Consider the following 16,855-nt stretch of genomic DNA (forward strand, 5'->3'; position numbering starts at 1 on the left):
ATGACATAATAGTTTACTTAGAAAATTCCAACAAATCAGTGCAGAAATTAGTTGAGATTAATAGTATCAATAATATAGTAATGTACAAAGTGAACACACAAAATATTTAGCATTTCTATAGAGTAATAACAGAAAAGGAAACCAGGAGGAAATGATGAGGAAAAGAATTCTATTCCAAATAATTATAAAATGCATAAAATATATGGGAATCAATGTACCAAAACATTCAACATATAAATACAATTAAAATCAGTCTTTTCAGAAATAAAGAATGACAAATAATTGGAAGAATATTCATTGCTCATAGTTGGGCTAGCTTAATACTGACAATACAACCTAAATTAATGAACAGATTTGTTGTTATAGCAAATCTAACTACCAAAGGTTTAATTTTTATTGTCAAACTAATAAAAAGATTAATTTGAAGGAACAAAATATCTAGGATATAAAGTAAGATAATGCAAAGGACAGAATATGAGAGAAGAAAAGTTCTAGATCAAAAACTATATTGTAAAACACTAATCATCAAAATAATCTCATTCTAGTTAAAAAAAGTAGAACTATGGAAAAGACTTAGCCAGCCAAGAATCAGAAACAGTCAAATTCAGTAGCACAGTGTTCAACAATCTGAAGAACAACAATTATGTGAGAAAGAATTTTTCTATTTGACCAGAACTGGGAAAACCAGTCATCAGTTGGACAGAAAATAGGTTGACAAGCATTTTACAACAAATATTACAATAAAGTCTAAACACACACACATATAAACTGTATAAAAATACCATATCATGAAAAAAAAGGAAAATAAAGGGGATATTTTTAACGATATGAATAAAAGGAGATGTGTGGAATTCTTAAGCAAAGAACAAATGTAGAAAAATATACAGTTTATGTTCTGTAATATTAAAAATTTTTGCAGGAATAAAATCAATGTAGCTAGGACAAAGAATAAAATGGATAATCATCATGGAAAAACAATTTTGCATCACATACCATATAATGAAAGGTGAAAGTCTGATAGAAAATTAATATAAATATATAAGACCAAGAATCATTCCCCAAGAGAAAAAATGATGAAAGGATATGAATAATTTAAACAAAAAAATTGCAAGTAATCAGTAACAAATAAAAGTTTTCTTTGAAGCAAGAAAAGGAATAAAAATCAAAATATAAAACATCACACAGTAAATTGGCAGAGATGGTCAAAGATACAAATAAGTAATGGTGGAGGGGTTGCAGGAAAGCAAACATATTAATATACTGTTGATGGAGGCACAAATTGATCCAACCATCCTGAGAGAAGAGGAATTTATAAATATGCAAAAGAAGTTATTGGAGTAGTTAGGGGGCTCAGTGGATAGAACACTAGACTAGGAGACAAGAGGTCCTGGATTCAAATTTGACCTCACATTTCTTAGCTTCATGACTCTGGGCAAATCACTTAATCCTAATTGCCTGGCCCTTACTGTTGTTTGGCCTTAGAACCAATGCTTAGTATCAATTATAAGACAGAAGGTATGGCTTTTAAAAGGTTTAGAACAAGAAAACTGTTCTGTTTCCTCTATCCAGCCATTTGATATCTCAAAACCCTTTATTGTCTTGAACTTCTCCTGCCTTATTTACCCCTTTCCCTGAAGAAGTAGCTCTTCAAGCATAGACTAATCCTTCTAACCATGTCTCTTCCAGGAGCTTGCCCCATAAATCATTTCCTCTCTCATCTTCAATCTCAATTTATTGCCACGTTCCCTCTTTTCCTAAAAATATGCACACATCTAGGAGAGAGAAAGAGACAGAGAGAGGGGCATATAGATAGAGCATTTATTAAATATGTACTAGGTACCAGTCAGTGTGTTAAGTGTTTGAGAAACAAATATAAGCTCACAATATATTTCTTACCCTCAAGGTGGTTACAATATAATGAGGAACTGGAGAAGTGGAGTTTGTAAATGTGAGGCATGGAAACCTGGTTTTTGACAAGATGAGATAAAGTTTATTATCGAAACACAGGCTTCCCAGAGGCAAAGTTCAGGTAGGAAGAAGATGAGAATGATGGATAGAGAGCAGAAAACAGGGTAAGGACATTGGGGACTCCCACTTGAGCCTTTAACTCATAAAGCTGTCATCTAATAGTTCTCCTCCCTTCTACTGCCATAGTATTAGAAAAAAAAATCTACACTAATCACCTCTGCTTCCTCAGTCAGACAGTAAACAAGCATTTATTAAGTGTTTATTATGTGCCCAGTAATTTATTAATGGCAATATTTTCTGGAGGGATTTCTAGTCTCTCCATTAGTTTTGCCATTCTGAAAACTTTTATGTCTCTTAATAGATCAAAGTTAATTAATGGAGGTAGGGAACTACAATTTTGAGGAACTGCCTGACAATCCTTCCTTGCCACTGTTGCCTAGGTTCTTTGCCCTGGGAACACATGCTTGTAGTGAACTTATGTCCTTGATTTAGTTCAAATCTGGTTTCAGACACTTCCTATCCGAGTGACCCTGGGCAAGTCACTTAACTCTCATTGCCCAGCCCTTACTATTCTTCTGCCTTGGAACTGATACCCAGTATTTATTCCAAGATGGAAGGTGAGAATTAAGAAAAAAAATAAGGCTTTGGGAAAGGAATCTCTTTTGTCAGATCATGTGCCCCTGATATTTATTTTGGAAAGTATGGTCACCAAATACATACTTAATATAACAGTTACTATCCATTTCAATTCTTAGAAGAGTTAATCCATTCTCTCTCATTTTTGTTTGTGTGAGTGTTTTCTTTGAGCAAATAAATGACTAAGATTTGGTTAATACTCATTTCACTCTCCAAATAAATTTTCTGGTATATTAATCAACTTATTTTTTGTCTAATATTTCTCCCAACATGATCAACAAATACATTTAATTTGGTAGCTTTGGGGGAAAAATATCCTTTCCTTTTTAAAAGGGAGATGGGTGGGAATAATAGCTACCTCTTCTCTCTAACTAGAAAACTTATGGGCAATCAGTAGGTACTAGATTGTCTTATCTAAACTTTGTTTCCTCCATAGACTTTATTTTAATTTTTTTATTTTAAATTTAATTAATTAGTTAATTAAATGAGAATATTTTCCATAGTTACATTATTCATGTTTCCTCTCCTCCCCTTTTCCCTTCTCCCCTCCTGGAACCAATAAGCACTTTCACTGGGTTTTACCTGTATAATTGTTCAAAAACCTATTTCCATATTACTAATATTTGCAATAGAGTGATCATTTAAAGTCAGCATCCCCAAAACAGCAAACTATGTATATGATCAAGCACATGTTTTTCTTCCATGTTTCTACTCCCACTGTTCTTCCTCCGGATGTGGATAGTCCCTCAGAATTGTCCTGGATCATTGCATTGCTGCTAGTAGAGAAGTCCATTACATTTGATTGTACCACAGTGTATCGATTTCTGTGTACAATGTTCTCCTGGTTCTGCTCCTTTCACTCTGCATCAATTCCTGGAGGTCTTTCCAGTTCACATGGAATTCTTCCAGTTTATTATTCCTTTGAGCACAATAGTATTCCATCACCAACAGATACCACAATTTGTTCAGCCATTCCCCAATTTAAGGGCATCCCCTCATTTTCCATTTTTTTGCCACTACAAAGAGCACAACTATAAAAATTTTTGCACACATATTTATCTCTATTATCTCTTTGGTGTACAAATATAGCTGTGGTCCTCCAAAGACTTTAAAGGAATACTTTGTTCAGAGGAGGCAATGAATAATGTTGGCTTAATTGAATTAAACTGCTAAATTCTTGATTGATTGACTGATACATTTGTCTCTCCTATTCCTATATTCTTTCCCCCTATTATTAAGCCATGCCTATCTACATCAAGAAAATGAACACATTTTATTTGGTTACATATATATATATGTACATATATATATAACACATTTTATTTGGTTACATATATATACCAGCCAAATTGTATCTAAATACACTTTCAGAAATTGAGGCTTGCCTTGTTTTACTATTGTGATTTGAAGCATGCTCTATCATCATCTTTCCATCAGAACAGAGTATAAAATCTGCCCCATCTATTTCAGCTTGATTTTTAATAATTCACCATTTTTATGAATGACAAAGAAACCAAATGAGAGAGCAGGATTCAGATGTTATCAGTCCCAGGCAAAGCTCCAGTTTCCATAAATTCATCTGAGGAAATCAATTAAAATCATACCCTAAAGAAGTCTGAACCCCTTCTTACAGCAGCTGGGGGAGAAAGTACAGGCTAAAGAGGGTTTTTTGCTGTGTTCTTAGGGCTTCTTTTGGCCAAAAATGGGAAGATGCTCTAGCCATGCTGTTTTTTTTTTTTACTCTTCCATGACTGTAGACTACTTCTCTTCTTTATCCAAAATGCCACCTGAAGTAAGGGAAATAAAGAAGAGATTTAACCAAGGTATTGCTGAATGTCTAATATGCTTTTTTCAGATATACTAGAAAGGCAGGGGATTTAATTCTATTGTTTCCTTTTATTCACTTTCCATTTTTTTATTGCTTTGTGTGCTTGTGTGTTATAGAACTGAAGAGCTCCATGAGACAGAAAGCTTGGCAGCCTTCCCACAATCCTCAGCATGTGGGAATAGCAAGTAACAAAGTGTTAACACCTGCCAACTGGTGGTTAGGTGTAAATGTCTCTGTTAACAACAAACACTGCTGCTAGCAGTCATCAGAGCAAAACAGCAAAGCTGCTCCTTCCTCCGAAGTGGAAAACACCACTAGGATAAAAAAAAAGTCACCTAATTACTTGATTAAGATGTATCAATCCTGGAAATTGTTGATCTAGAACACTGAGTCTCTGACATTCAGTTCATTCTTGATTAAACAGAATTGTTGAAATCCTCCTCTTGTGTGCTACCTCAGAACAGTCTACCATCTAGAGAGATGCAACAGTGAAACTTTTTTTATGGATTGGAGGAAACAAATTAAAGGCAATTTGGGGCCAACTCTTTTCAGCTCTTTGAATAAACTCCATCAGAAAACCTCTGTGGTAATAATGGGAAAATATGGGTGTCATTAAAATGGTTAAGGATCTTTACAAACCTTTTTATAATGGTTTGAATAATCTTTACTTTGGGTTTTTTCTTTTATTTCTTTCCCTTTTTTGTCTCCTGGTTTCTTTATTTTGTTTTTAAAATGTGTGTTTTGTTTTTACCAAAATGGCCTCACAAAGAGGTTCTTGTTTAAACTTGGTGTTTGGGCAAAATGTGCTTCCCCTTGTAATAACATGTCCAGAGACCTTCCAGTGTTTCTCCCTCAGGGATGTTGATGGTTGTTCAAGTTTGGACAATACCCCTTGACCTACTTTTTTCCTTGAGCCACTGTTCTAGGCCCTCACTTCAATACAACCAGGGTTTCTGAACTCAGGAAGAGTATGAATAACAAACAAGAGATTAAAAATTATTTGAGGAATCATAAATATTTTAGGGGGGCAAAGGGGACAGCAGAGAAAGAGGAAAAAAGAAGGTAATAAAAAGTTCATAGACCCTGACTGAATCTGTATTGTATATTGGAATAGGCACAGAAATTGGAATCAGGGAAACCTGGGTTCAGATCCCACTTCAGACATTTTTTAAATTGAATTTTGTTGTATTTTTCTTTTCTTTTTTTTAACCAATTGCATGTAACAACAATTTCTAACATTTTCCAAAGAATATTGAGTCTCACATTCTATCCCTCCTTCCCTCCCTCCACATCCCTAACCCCATTGAAATGGCAAGGAATCTCATATAGATTTTACATGAGCAATTGTGTAAAACATTTTTTCCATATTAATCCTTTCATGGAAGGAAACTCAAATAGATAAAAACTTAAGAAGTGAAAAAAGTTTTCTTTGATCTGGATCCAGACTCTTATCAGCTCTTTTTTGCTGGAAGCAGATGGCATTTTTTTTATCATGACTCCTTAGGTTAGTTTTGGATCATTGCATTGCTGAGAATAGCTGTTATTCACAGTTGTCTATTGTACAATATTCCTGTCATTGTGTACAGTTTTCTTCTGGTTCTGCTTATTTCACTCTACTTCAGTTTGTGTAACTCTTTCCAGGTTTTTTTCTTAGCTTCTTCTGCTTGTCATTTCCACAATAACATTCCATTACAGTCCTACACTATAACTTACTCAGACATTCTCCAATTGATGGGTATCTCCTCATCAATTCTTTGCCAAAGAGGTCCTTTAAATATTTTGGCATGTATAGGTCCTTCCCCACACCCACCTGACCACATTTTTTTTATCTCTTTGAGATACAAAACTAGTAATGATATTATTGAATCAAAATGTATGTACTGTTTTGTAGCCTTTTAGACATAAGTCCCAATGTTTCATCACAATGATTGAATCAGTTCACAATTACCCCAGTAATGCATTCCTGTCTCAGCTTTCCCATATCCCCTCCAAGTTTTGGCAATTTTTTTTGTTAATAATAGTTAGTCTGAGAGGTGTGGGGTAATACCTCAGAGTTGTTTTAATTTGTATTTCTCTAATTAACAGTGATTTAGAGTATTTTCTGCATGGCTATAGATAACTTTAATTACTTTATCTGAGAATTGCCTGTTCAAATCCTATGACCATTAATCAATTGGAGAATGACTTGTATTCTTAAACATTTACTCATTTCTCTATGAATTTGAAAAAGGAGGCCTTTTTTTAGAGAGATATAAACACATTTTCACCATTATGATTATTGTGAATTATTTACCATCCCATTTACCCATGTTTAGTTTCTGACCACTATCTCCTCAAATTTGCCCCCCTTTTTTTTCATCCTTCCCTTCCTACTTTCCTATAGAGTAAGATAATTTTCTATTACCAATAATATGGGTATGTCCTTTCCTCAATGAGCCATTTCCAAGGAGAGTAAAGTTCCCATAAATCCCTTCTCACTTTCTACATCTTCCTCTCTACCACAGATGCCTTTTTGTGCCTTTTTTATATGTGATAATTTACCCCATTCTAATTTTCCCTTCCTCTTCCTGCCAAACCATTCCTCTTTCTCATGCCTTAATTTTTATTTTTTATAACATCCCATCATATTCAACTCACACTCTTGTCCTCTATCTGTGTATACTCCTTCTAACTGACATAATAATGACAAGTTCTTTGGAATTTCAAGAATCATATTCCCATGTAGGAATGTACACAGTTTAAACTTACTGAATGTCTTTTGATTTCTCTTTCCTGTTTACCTTTTTATGTTTCCCATGATTCTTGTATTGGAGAGTCAAATTTTCCATGCAGCTCTAGTCTTTTCATCAGGAATGTTTGAAGGTCTTCTATTTCATTGAATTCCCCTGAAAGATTGTGCTCAGTTTTGTTGGGCAAGTGATTCTTGGTTAAGTCCTAGCTCTTTTGCCCTCTTGAAAAACATATTCTAGACCGGCTGATGCTTTAAAGTAAAAGCTGCTAAGTCTTGTTTTACCCTGACTATGACTCCATGATATTTGTATTTTTTGACTGCTTGTAATATTTTCTCCTTGAATTGGGAGTTTTTGAATTTGTTTATAATATTTCCTGGGAGTTATCTTTTGGGATATCTTTCAGGAGATGATTGGTAGCTTCTTTCAGTTTCTATTTTGCCCTCTCATTCTAGAATATTGGAGCAGTTTTATTTGATAATTTCTTGAAAGATGATATCGATGAGATATTTTACATTTTCTTCTATTTTTTTCATTCTTTTGGCTTTGATTGTATCTTGTTCTCTCATGGATCCATTAGCTTCCTCTTGCCTAATTCTAATTTTTAAGGCATCATTTTCTTTTTTTTAAATTTTATTTAATTGATTAAGAAAATTTTTCCATGGTTACATGATTCATTTTCTTTCCCATCCCTGCTCCTACCCCCTCCCAAAGCCAATGCACCAATTCCACTGGGTTTTATATGTGTCATTGATCAAGACCTATTTTCATATTATTGATATTTGCACTAGGATGATTGTCTTGAATCTACATCCCCAATCATATCTCCAATCATATCCCCATCAACCCAAAGGCATTATTTTTTTGAATGAACTTTTGTATCTCCTTTTTCATTTGACCATTTCTACTTTGTAAAGGGTTCTTTTCCTCAGTGAATTTATATACCTCTTTTTCCATAAAACCAATTCTACCTTTCAAGAAGTTATTTTCTTCAATGCATTTTTGCATATATATTTTTTAATGTGTCCAAGTCTGCTTTTTATGGATTTCTTTTCTTCATTGGATTCTTTGGCCTCTTTTACCAATTGACTCATTTTATTATTTCAGGTACTAATTTCTTTTGTGTTTGCGTGTGTCTGTGTGATTCCTTCATTAAGCTGTTTACTCCTTTTTCATGATTTCCCTGTTTCACTCTCATTTCTTTCCCCTATTTTTTCTACCTCTCTCATTTGGTTTTATAAATCTTTTTGGAGCTTTTCCATTAATTCTTTTTAGGTATGAGAGAAATTCATTTTTTTTTTCTTGGAGGCTTTGGATGAAGCAGTTTTGACTTTATTGGTGTCTTCCTACTAGTTGGCATTTTGGTCTTCCATGTCACCAAAATAAGTTCCCCAGGTTGACTTTCTTTTTTTGTGGTTATTTGCTCTTTTTCCAGATTTCTTATTTTCTTTTATTTAAAAAAAACTGTTAAAGTTGGGCTCTCTAATTGTGATGAAGGCAACATCATTCCAAGTTTCAGATTCTTTGTATAGCTGCTTTCAGAACTGGCATTGGGGAATCTATCTGCTTTAAGTTCTTCCATTATGTTATGACATAAGGAAAGGTGTACTTTCTTGGCCTGAGCTCTAATCTGTGAGTAACCCCAAACACTCTTCCCCCCCTTGTAACTGTGACCAGGGTCTCCTGTTCCCCTATGGCCACAAGTGCTGATATGTGCTAGTGCCCTGCCTCTCTCTGAGATTATACCCTAGGACTGCTACTTGGATCTGTGTATGGGCAGTGAAACAGAAATCTTATACCCCTAGCCATCAAAAAGACCCCTGTTATCTCCTTCTAAGCGGTTTTCTGATACCCCTCACTGTCTGTGAGTTAAAGCTCCAGAAGCCTTTGCAGTTGCTAGAGGTAATCGGGAACCTCTGAAGGTTTTTTTTTTTCCTTTTCAGCAGTGGCAAGAATGTATCAGAGAAGAGAGAGACTATACATAATGAAAAAAATGAGGGATTATTACGATAATTTATGTAAGCCATAGTGTAAACTAGGGTGGTAACAGGGCTGGTAGAGAAAATGGGACAGTTATGAAATTTGTTGTTGAGGTAGAATCCACAGAATTAGGAGAATAATAAAATGAAACTGGGTATTAAGGTAGAAAAAGCGTTGAAGATAATGCTAAGACTTGAAACCTGGTAAACCGAGAATGATGAGAACATCAGTGAAATAAGGAAGTTGGGAAAAAGTTTAAAAGGGAGAAGATAACCAACTTTGTTTCAGATGCATTGTACTTGGGATGGTGATGGAACATTCAGGAGAAATATCCAGAATATAATTGAAAATGTAGGACTAGTGTCCTTTAGTGAGATTAGTACTTGATGTAAGTGTAGGTTTGGGAGTTATCAATGAAGAATTGACAATTGAATTCACTAAGCATGATGTGGTATAGAGAGAATGGAGAAAGGGCACTGAATGGAGATTTAAGGGACATTCAAGTAAAGGAATGATCTATGTCAGCACAAGAGATTAAGAAGTAAAGCTAGATAGGAGGAGAATGAAGAGAGAAGAATGTCACAAAAGGTAAGGAGGTATTATTGAGCAGGAGGGGAAGAAAAACAGTGTCAAAATTGCAGAGAAATCAGTCATATAGGGTGCGGACTGGGAACAGGTCATTATTTTTTGTAATTATGTTACTTGTCCTCCTACCACTTTAATAGCTTGCTTTCTCTATTCTTTTAATCTCTTACGGTAGGTGTTATATAAGGTTAAATCCTGTGCCCTCTGTTCTCTTCCTATTATCCTTCTTATTCACTTCAACTATTCTCATGGCTTCATCTACCATTTCTATTCAAATGATTCCTCCACCTAAATATTTAGCTTTGATCTCCTTCCAAAGTTTTACCCCTGTATCTTCAACTGTCTACTGGATGTCTTGACCTGAATATCTTGTAGGCATCTCAAATTCAACATATCCAAAAGAAAACATTATCTTTCTTACAAAACCTGCTATACTTATTTTTGTCAATAGCACCACTATCACCTAATCTTAAATGTTAGTTCCCAGGGACCCCACCCTGATTAGCACAGGCCCTCATTACTACCAACCTGTACTATTGCAATCATCTGTTAACCAGTCTTCCCACTTCTAGCCTCTCCCTCTCTTCTATCCATTCTCCATACCCTGGCAGATTAATCTTCTTTATGTAAAGTTCTTGATTATGCCAATCTTCTCTTAGCCCATAAATTTCTCCTTATTGCCTAAATAAGTTCAGACTTCTTTGTTTAGATTTTATGATCTGGTGCTACCTGACCTTTCTGAATTTAGTTCATTTCATTTTCACTTTCCCTATATTTTGACCAAACTGGAACATGTTCTACACTTTTCCATCTATGTCTTTGCTCAAGGTTTAAAGTTTCCCTGGAATGCCCTACTCTGCCCAACCACTCACCTTACACACACACACACACACACACACACACACACACACACAAACACACACACAAACAGAAATCCTACCAAACCTTTAAAAATCGTCATTTTTTCCCTGAAGTCTTTTTAGATCCCCTCAGTGCATAATGATTTTCTCTCCTTCCTCTTCCTCTCACGATACTTCATCTATTCCTTTCTTATACATTTATTATTGACTTACATAATAGCTATTTGTGTAAATATCGTATTTCCCCCTTCACTCCTATTGATGTTAAGTTCCACAAAGGACTACTGCTCATGGCTTACATGAATTTCATATTCATAAATTCCCACAAATTTGAGGGATGCACACATTTTGAGTAGGGTGACCTCAGTGAGGACGTTCTATCATTGTAGGTCATCAGCAGTTCTGCATTTTAATATCTTAAAGATTTGAGGTGGAATTCTATAAGCAAGCAACAACAAGTATGTGGTTATTGCTAGATTAGAGAAAACATAGGGGGGAGGAGTTGAATGTAAAAAAATTGGAAAGGTTGGAACAGTCAAGATTGTGAAGGGTTTGGAATACTAAACAAAATGCTTCCTCTTTGATCCTGGAGATAACAGGGAGCTACTGAAGTTTACTGAGCAGAGAGGCAAGGGGCATGATATGGTCTATGCTTCGAGAAAATCATTTTGGCTGTAGAGGGGAGAATGAACTGGAGTGGGGATAGACTTGAATCAGAAAATCAAAGTAGAAGGCTATTATTGCAGTAGTCCAGATGAGAGAAAATGAGGATCTATACAAAGGTAGTAGCATTGTGAGCAGAGAGAAGAGAATGTACACGAGAGATGTAAAAGTAAAAGACAAGGTTGGACAACTGAGTATATACATTTTTTCTTGTTATTGCTTTGTACTGTCTAACTCTTCATGACCCGATTTGGAGTTTTCTTGGCAAAGATACAGGAGTGGAATGATTCCCCATTTCTTTCTCCAATTAATTTTCTACAGATGAAGAACCAAGGTAAAAAGGATTAAGTGATTTATCCTGGGTCAAACAGACAATAAGTGTCTGAGGTGAGATTTGAACTGAGGAAGATGTTTTCTGACTCCAGGTCCAGCAGTCTAACTATTGTACAGTCTAGTTGCCCATTATATAAACCAAATCAAGGAATACTACCTCTCTTGAAAGACAAAGAAAGAGCCTTTCAGGACTCTAACAAACAAATTCATTCAGAGGGAATAACAGCATTGAATACAGCAGCTTTCTATGATTAGCTGAGCAGGGCTACTCAAAATAAAGCTAGGATGGCTCCTTCAAATGAACACCTGGCTACAGAAAAAATACACAAAAATGGTGACTATTCAGTATGGTCCAACTTCGGATCTGTTTCTCAAGCTTAAGAAAATTAACCAGCTAGCAAAGCAGGTTTCATATGACTACTCCCATCAGGCTTAATGTTGATAATTCTCAATTTAGAGGATCAGATAAAGCCCCAGGAGAGAAAGAAAGGTAAATGAATTGGATTTCTATGGTGGTAATCTAGATTTAAAAACAGAAGCCAATGGCAAAAATGAAATATAAGAGGGTGAGGCTTTTTTGGAACTTTTCAGAACCACCAGGATCCAGAATACTTATCTTTGGAAGTACACACATGCATTTACCAGCAGGTCTTGGACTCTGTACCCAAGTAGTTAGGAAAATTCCCACGATGCTGGAACAACAATCAGAATTTCCAAGGGCAGTAGGCAACCGCTGTTCCTGCCTGAGAAAGTAGAATAAGTGCTGGTTTCATGAGAGGACTTTGGGAAAATGCCCAATCTACTTGTGAAGCTGTTCAGCTTTACTCTCCACAAATGCAAGCCGAACTCCATTCCTACCCATGGTTAGAAACCTGGGTTTTGCAAATGGAGCTTTGGAAAGGACTGTGTAATCTTTTAAAAGCCTTCTAGGTGTTAACAGCAGGAGAGGGAGAATAAGGAGAGAAACACGTATGGCTGAGCAACCTTTGGCCAAGTGAGATGGTTTTCATGAGCTCTAATGCTATTTCCATCTACTGCCTTTGGCTAAAAATTCCCAGCCAGACCAGTACTTCAAATTGGAATCCTTTGCCTTTGAGTCTTTGCTACTGCCCATAAAAAAGAATGAACTGTCAATTCTAGGCAGAATGCCTGGGAATTTCCTGGATTGTGCTTAGAGACTGTTTGCCCCCTAAGAACCACTAGGGTTTGGAATTTTCACCTCCCAGCAGCAAACACCTTTCTCCTTTTCTTCAGGCTATTCCATCCCTAGGAGACCTGAGGGAAAATAGAGGGAGTAGGGGGAGGATTCATACAAGGAAGTCCTTGCAAGTCCATTAGGGGAGAATAAATATCTCTGAGACTATATAATTCATGGTCAATTCACAGCAAGGTAAAAAAAGAGGTTTTAAAGCAACTGAGTAATGTTAAAGTAGTGGAACCTTGCAGAGGGGACTTTATTAGAAGGGGAAATACACACATATTCATATTTATGAAAAAGTATATTCAGGGTGTCCCAAAAGTCTTAGTGCAGTTTTGAGTTTAATTGAGCTTAAAATTACATTAATACTTTTGAAACATTGCACATAGAATATACAGTATAAGATTTATTCTATATAAAGGAATAACATTCAGGTTTGTTTTGGAATAGGTAATCTGTAAGAACTCTTTTGATCATGAAATTCTGAAATTCCAGAATTATTTCAGAGATTATCGAAATATTATTTGTGTGTATATGATTTGTGGGTTATATGTGTATATGCATGTGATGTATATATATGTATGCATATATTATGTATGAATATTCAGAGCTGAACAGATCTCACAGGCCATCTACGCCAAACTAAACCTGAACAAAAATCTACTCTACAACATACTTGACAATAGGATATCGAAATTTTGCTTGAAGATCTGTATTGAAAAATAACACTTTTCACAAGTTATTATTGAAACATTAAACTTTAGGGCCTGATTATTCAACTTTTTAAAAAATCTATAAAACTGTACTATCATCCAGCCCATATCTTTCAGTCTTATCTCCAAAAATTTCACAAGAGACTATGTTGAATCCTTTGCTAAATTCTAGATGAAATGTATCAGTAGTATAACTTTTATCAGCCTTTACTAATATACTATTAAAATGGAAATGGAAATGATGTTACTCTGTTAGGGCTTCTTTTTGGTGATTCCATGCTTAAATTTTGTGCTCTTTTTTCCAAAAGTTCACTAGCCACTTTTTAATGAGTTTGAGAATTCCATTAGGAATGAAAGTCAGGCTCAATGACTTCCAGTTTGTACACTTCTTTCTTTTCCAATTTTTTGAGAGAGAGAGAGAGACAGCTCATAAGAATGAATATATATATATATATATACATATATATATATAAACTATGTATAAGAGAATGGACATTTCTTTAAATTTTGATTTTGAATCCTTGTTCTTTAAATTTTGATTTTGAATACTTATCGGTAAAAATATTGCATGTTCCTCTTGTTTAACATAAACTGCTTGGTTAGGATTGGTCACAACCTTAGAATTATGCTTTTTAGTCTTTATGTCCTATATCCCCTAAATCTCAATGTCTTTATCACAGAAGGCTCTAATAGAAGTTTGCTACATTTAAATTAAAATAAAATTTTAGGTGTTTATAAGAGAAGATTGTGGAAAGAGTTCTGAACTTAAATCAAGTATATATATGGAGAGAGAGAAAGAGAGAGAGAGAGAGAGAGAGAGAGAGAGAGAGAGAGAGAGAGAGAGAGAGAGAGAGAGAGAGAGAATATTCACCCTTTTCCAAAATTACAGTATTGTCTCCTTATTAGTCAATTTTTTTTCTCATCTTCTAGCCCAAATAGCAAGTAGCATTCTCCTTCAGCAGAGAAAACAAAGAAAATACAGGTTAAATAGTTCTATCTTCTCTGCATTATCCATTGTCATCTGATGCTCTACTACAAGCATTGAGTTTATCTCTTCTTTGTTTTTTTCCCCCAATACAGCTAAATAACCTCTTTTTTTGTTGTTATTCTTAGCATTCCATGCAAACATCATCTCAGAGCTTTTGAGATGAGATTTTGAGAATTTTGAGAAATTTTGAGAATTTTGAGAAAAGTTGAGAACTTTTGCCATGATACATATAGTATCATTTCATGCATTTCAATTTATCTTCTGTTACTTGCCACTGCTTTATTTCCCCAAAATCTCAATAAAGTTAATAATGGGGCCATGTACATTGATGGAATATAATTCTGGACTAGTTATTAAGTGAAATTTAATTCCTCCTCAAATCTGTGGAGACTGGTGCAAATCAGAAAATAACTAATTGATTTGCTGTTATTGACTCCTAGGAGTTAGAGATGCTCAGTTCTATCATGATACATGATAGAAGCCTGAAAGAAATACATGCAGTAGACTGAAGGGAAGCATTAAGCCATCTCTAGATTTTCAGTCAGCAGACCTAAAGAAAATATACTACTATATTTTATATATAGTATACTATCTATATAATATTTGACATTTAGGTCGCTCTTTATGACCCCAAGCGACTTTCACCACAATAGTACTGTACCATATTTAGTAAAAATGTGATGATTCCTTTTTATAAGAAGAGGAAACAAGTTGAGGCCATAATGGTCCTACTTATGTTACAACAAGTACCAACGTACTCTTTCTGCTACCCTTCAGTGCCCTATGATATGAATTCCTCTTGGACAGTAGGAGGATCTCTGAATGAATCTCCCAAGTCTGAATGATGTGCTAAAGTAGGAATGATTATTAGTAATGATTGTAGTGAGAATTATTTTGATGATTTTAAATTCACTGGTATGGAACAATAAGTTCCTGAAAAACAAGGCTGCATATTGCTTTTCTCTCTGTCACCATGAGCCAATCCCACATGAGCAAATAAGAAGTGTTACAATTTTAATATGAAAAGAATGTGGAAAAATAATCAGGTACATATTTCAGACTATGTTGGTTTCAATGAGTATGGGGTAAAATGTAGATATCCCCTTTCCTCCCATTTTTCTTTATGGAGACTATTTTCTCCATCTAACCTTAGAACGTGTCATATCTATCTGTATTATACCCACCTGTCCATATTATAATTAGTTTAATTGATACTATTTAACAAATTATTTTATTAGTTATCAGTTAGATTGTTAATATTTAATAAATAGTTAACATTTATATTGTACTTCAAAGTTTATGAAGTGTTTTTTACATATTAATTCATTTGTATGTATCCATGCACATGTATAAACACACATATATGTATCATAAATATATTATCTATTTCTTAGATTAATTAAACTAATAGGGAGATGGGTACCCTTGTAATTATAATAAAGAATGGACTAAACATTTTAAATGGGAGGAGACTCTCCCTTGAAGTAACATTGTACTTATAGTTTTTTAAAACTTTAGTTTGCATAGTAGTAGTGGTAGTCTCTCGGTGACCGAGAATGACTACTGTCTTTGTGCATTATCATCTATTGATGTACCCTCATGTGGCTTTGAAGTCCAAAGGCTGAGGCGCACAGTTTGTGGCACATGGGGCATGAGATTCCCGTTGTTACGGGAGGGGCGGCTGTGGCCTGGTGTCGGCGTTCACGCGCAGCGGCAAGACGTCGACGTCGCTCATCTTCAAAGGTGGTGGCGGCATGGTGAATGTGGGTTCGCCAGCTGCTTCTGTCAGAGGCAGCGAGTTCTAGTTGCTTTGGTGTCATGCCAGCCCACTTCAAGTTGGACTTTAGCTGATCCTTGAATCTTTTCTTTGGTCGGCCTCATTTCCTGAGTCCAGCTGACAGTTCACCATAGAATATCTGTCTTGGTATTCGCTGTGGGTCCATGCGGATGACGTGTCCAGACCATCGTAGCTGGGTTCTGAGGACCAGGACTTCGATGCTGGTGGAGTTGGCTCTGTCGAGGACTTCCTGGTTGGTGATTCGGTCCTGCCATCGGATCCTCATGATTGACCGGAGGGAGCGTTGGTGGAATTGCTCCAGCTGTTTCATGTGCTTCCGGTACAGTGTCCATGTCTCACAGCCGTACAGGAGTGAGCTGAGGACCACTGCGTTGTACACTTTGAGCTTCGTCGCAGTGCTTACACCTCTGTGTTGGAGGACTTTGCAGCTCAGCCGCCCGAGTGCCTGGCTGGCCTTTTGGATCCTGGCATTGATCTCGTGGTCTAGGGACCCGTCGTTGGTGATGGTGCTGCCCAGGTACTTGAAAGTGTTGACGTTAGAAAGCTGCGTGCCATCGATTGTAATGCATGGCTGGT

Source organism: Monodelphis domestica, chromosome 3 (assembly GCF_027887165.1).
Source record: "Monodelphis domestica isolate mMonDom1 chromosome 3, mMonDom1.pri, whole genome shotgun sequence".
Taxonomy (NCBI): Eukaryota; Metazoa; Chordata; class Mammalia; order Didelphimorphia; family Didelphidae; genus Monodelphis; species Monodelphis domestica.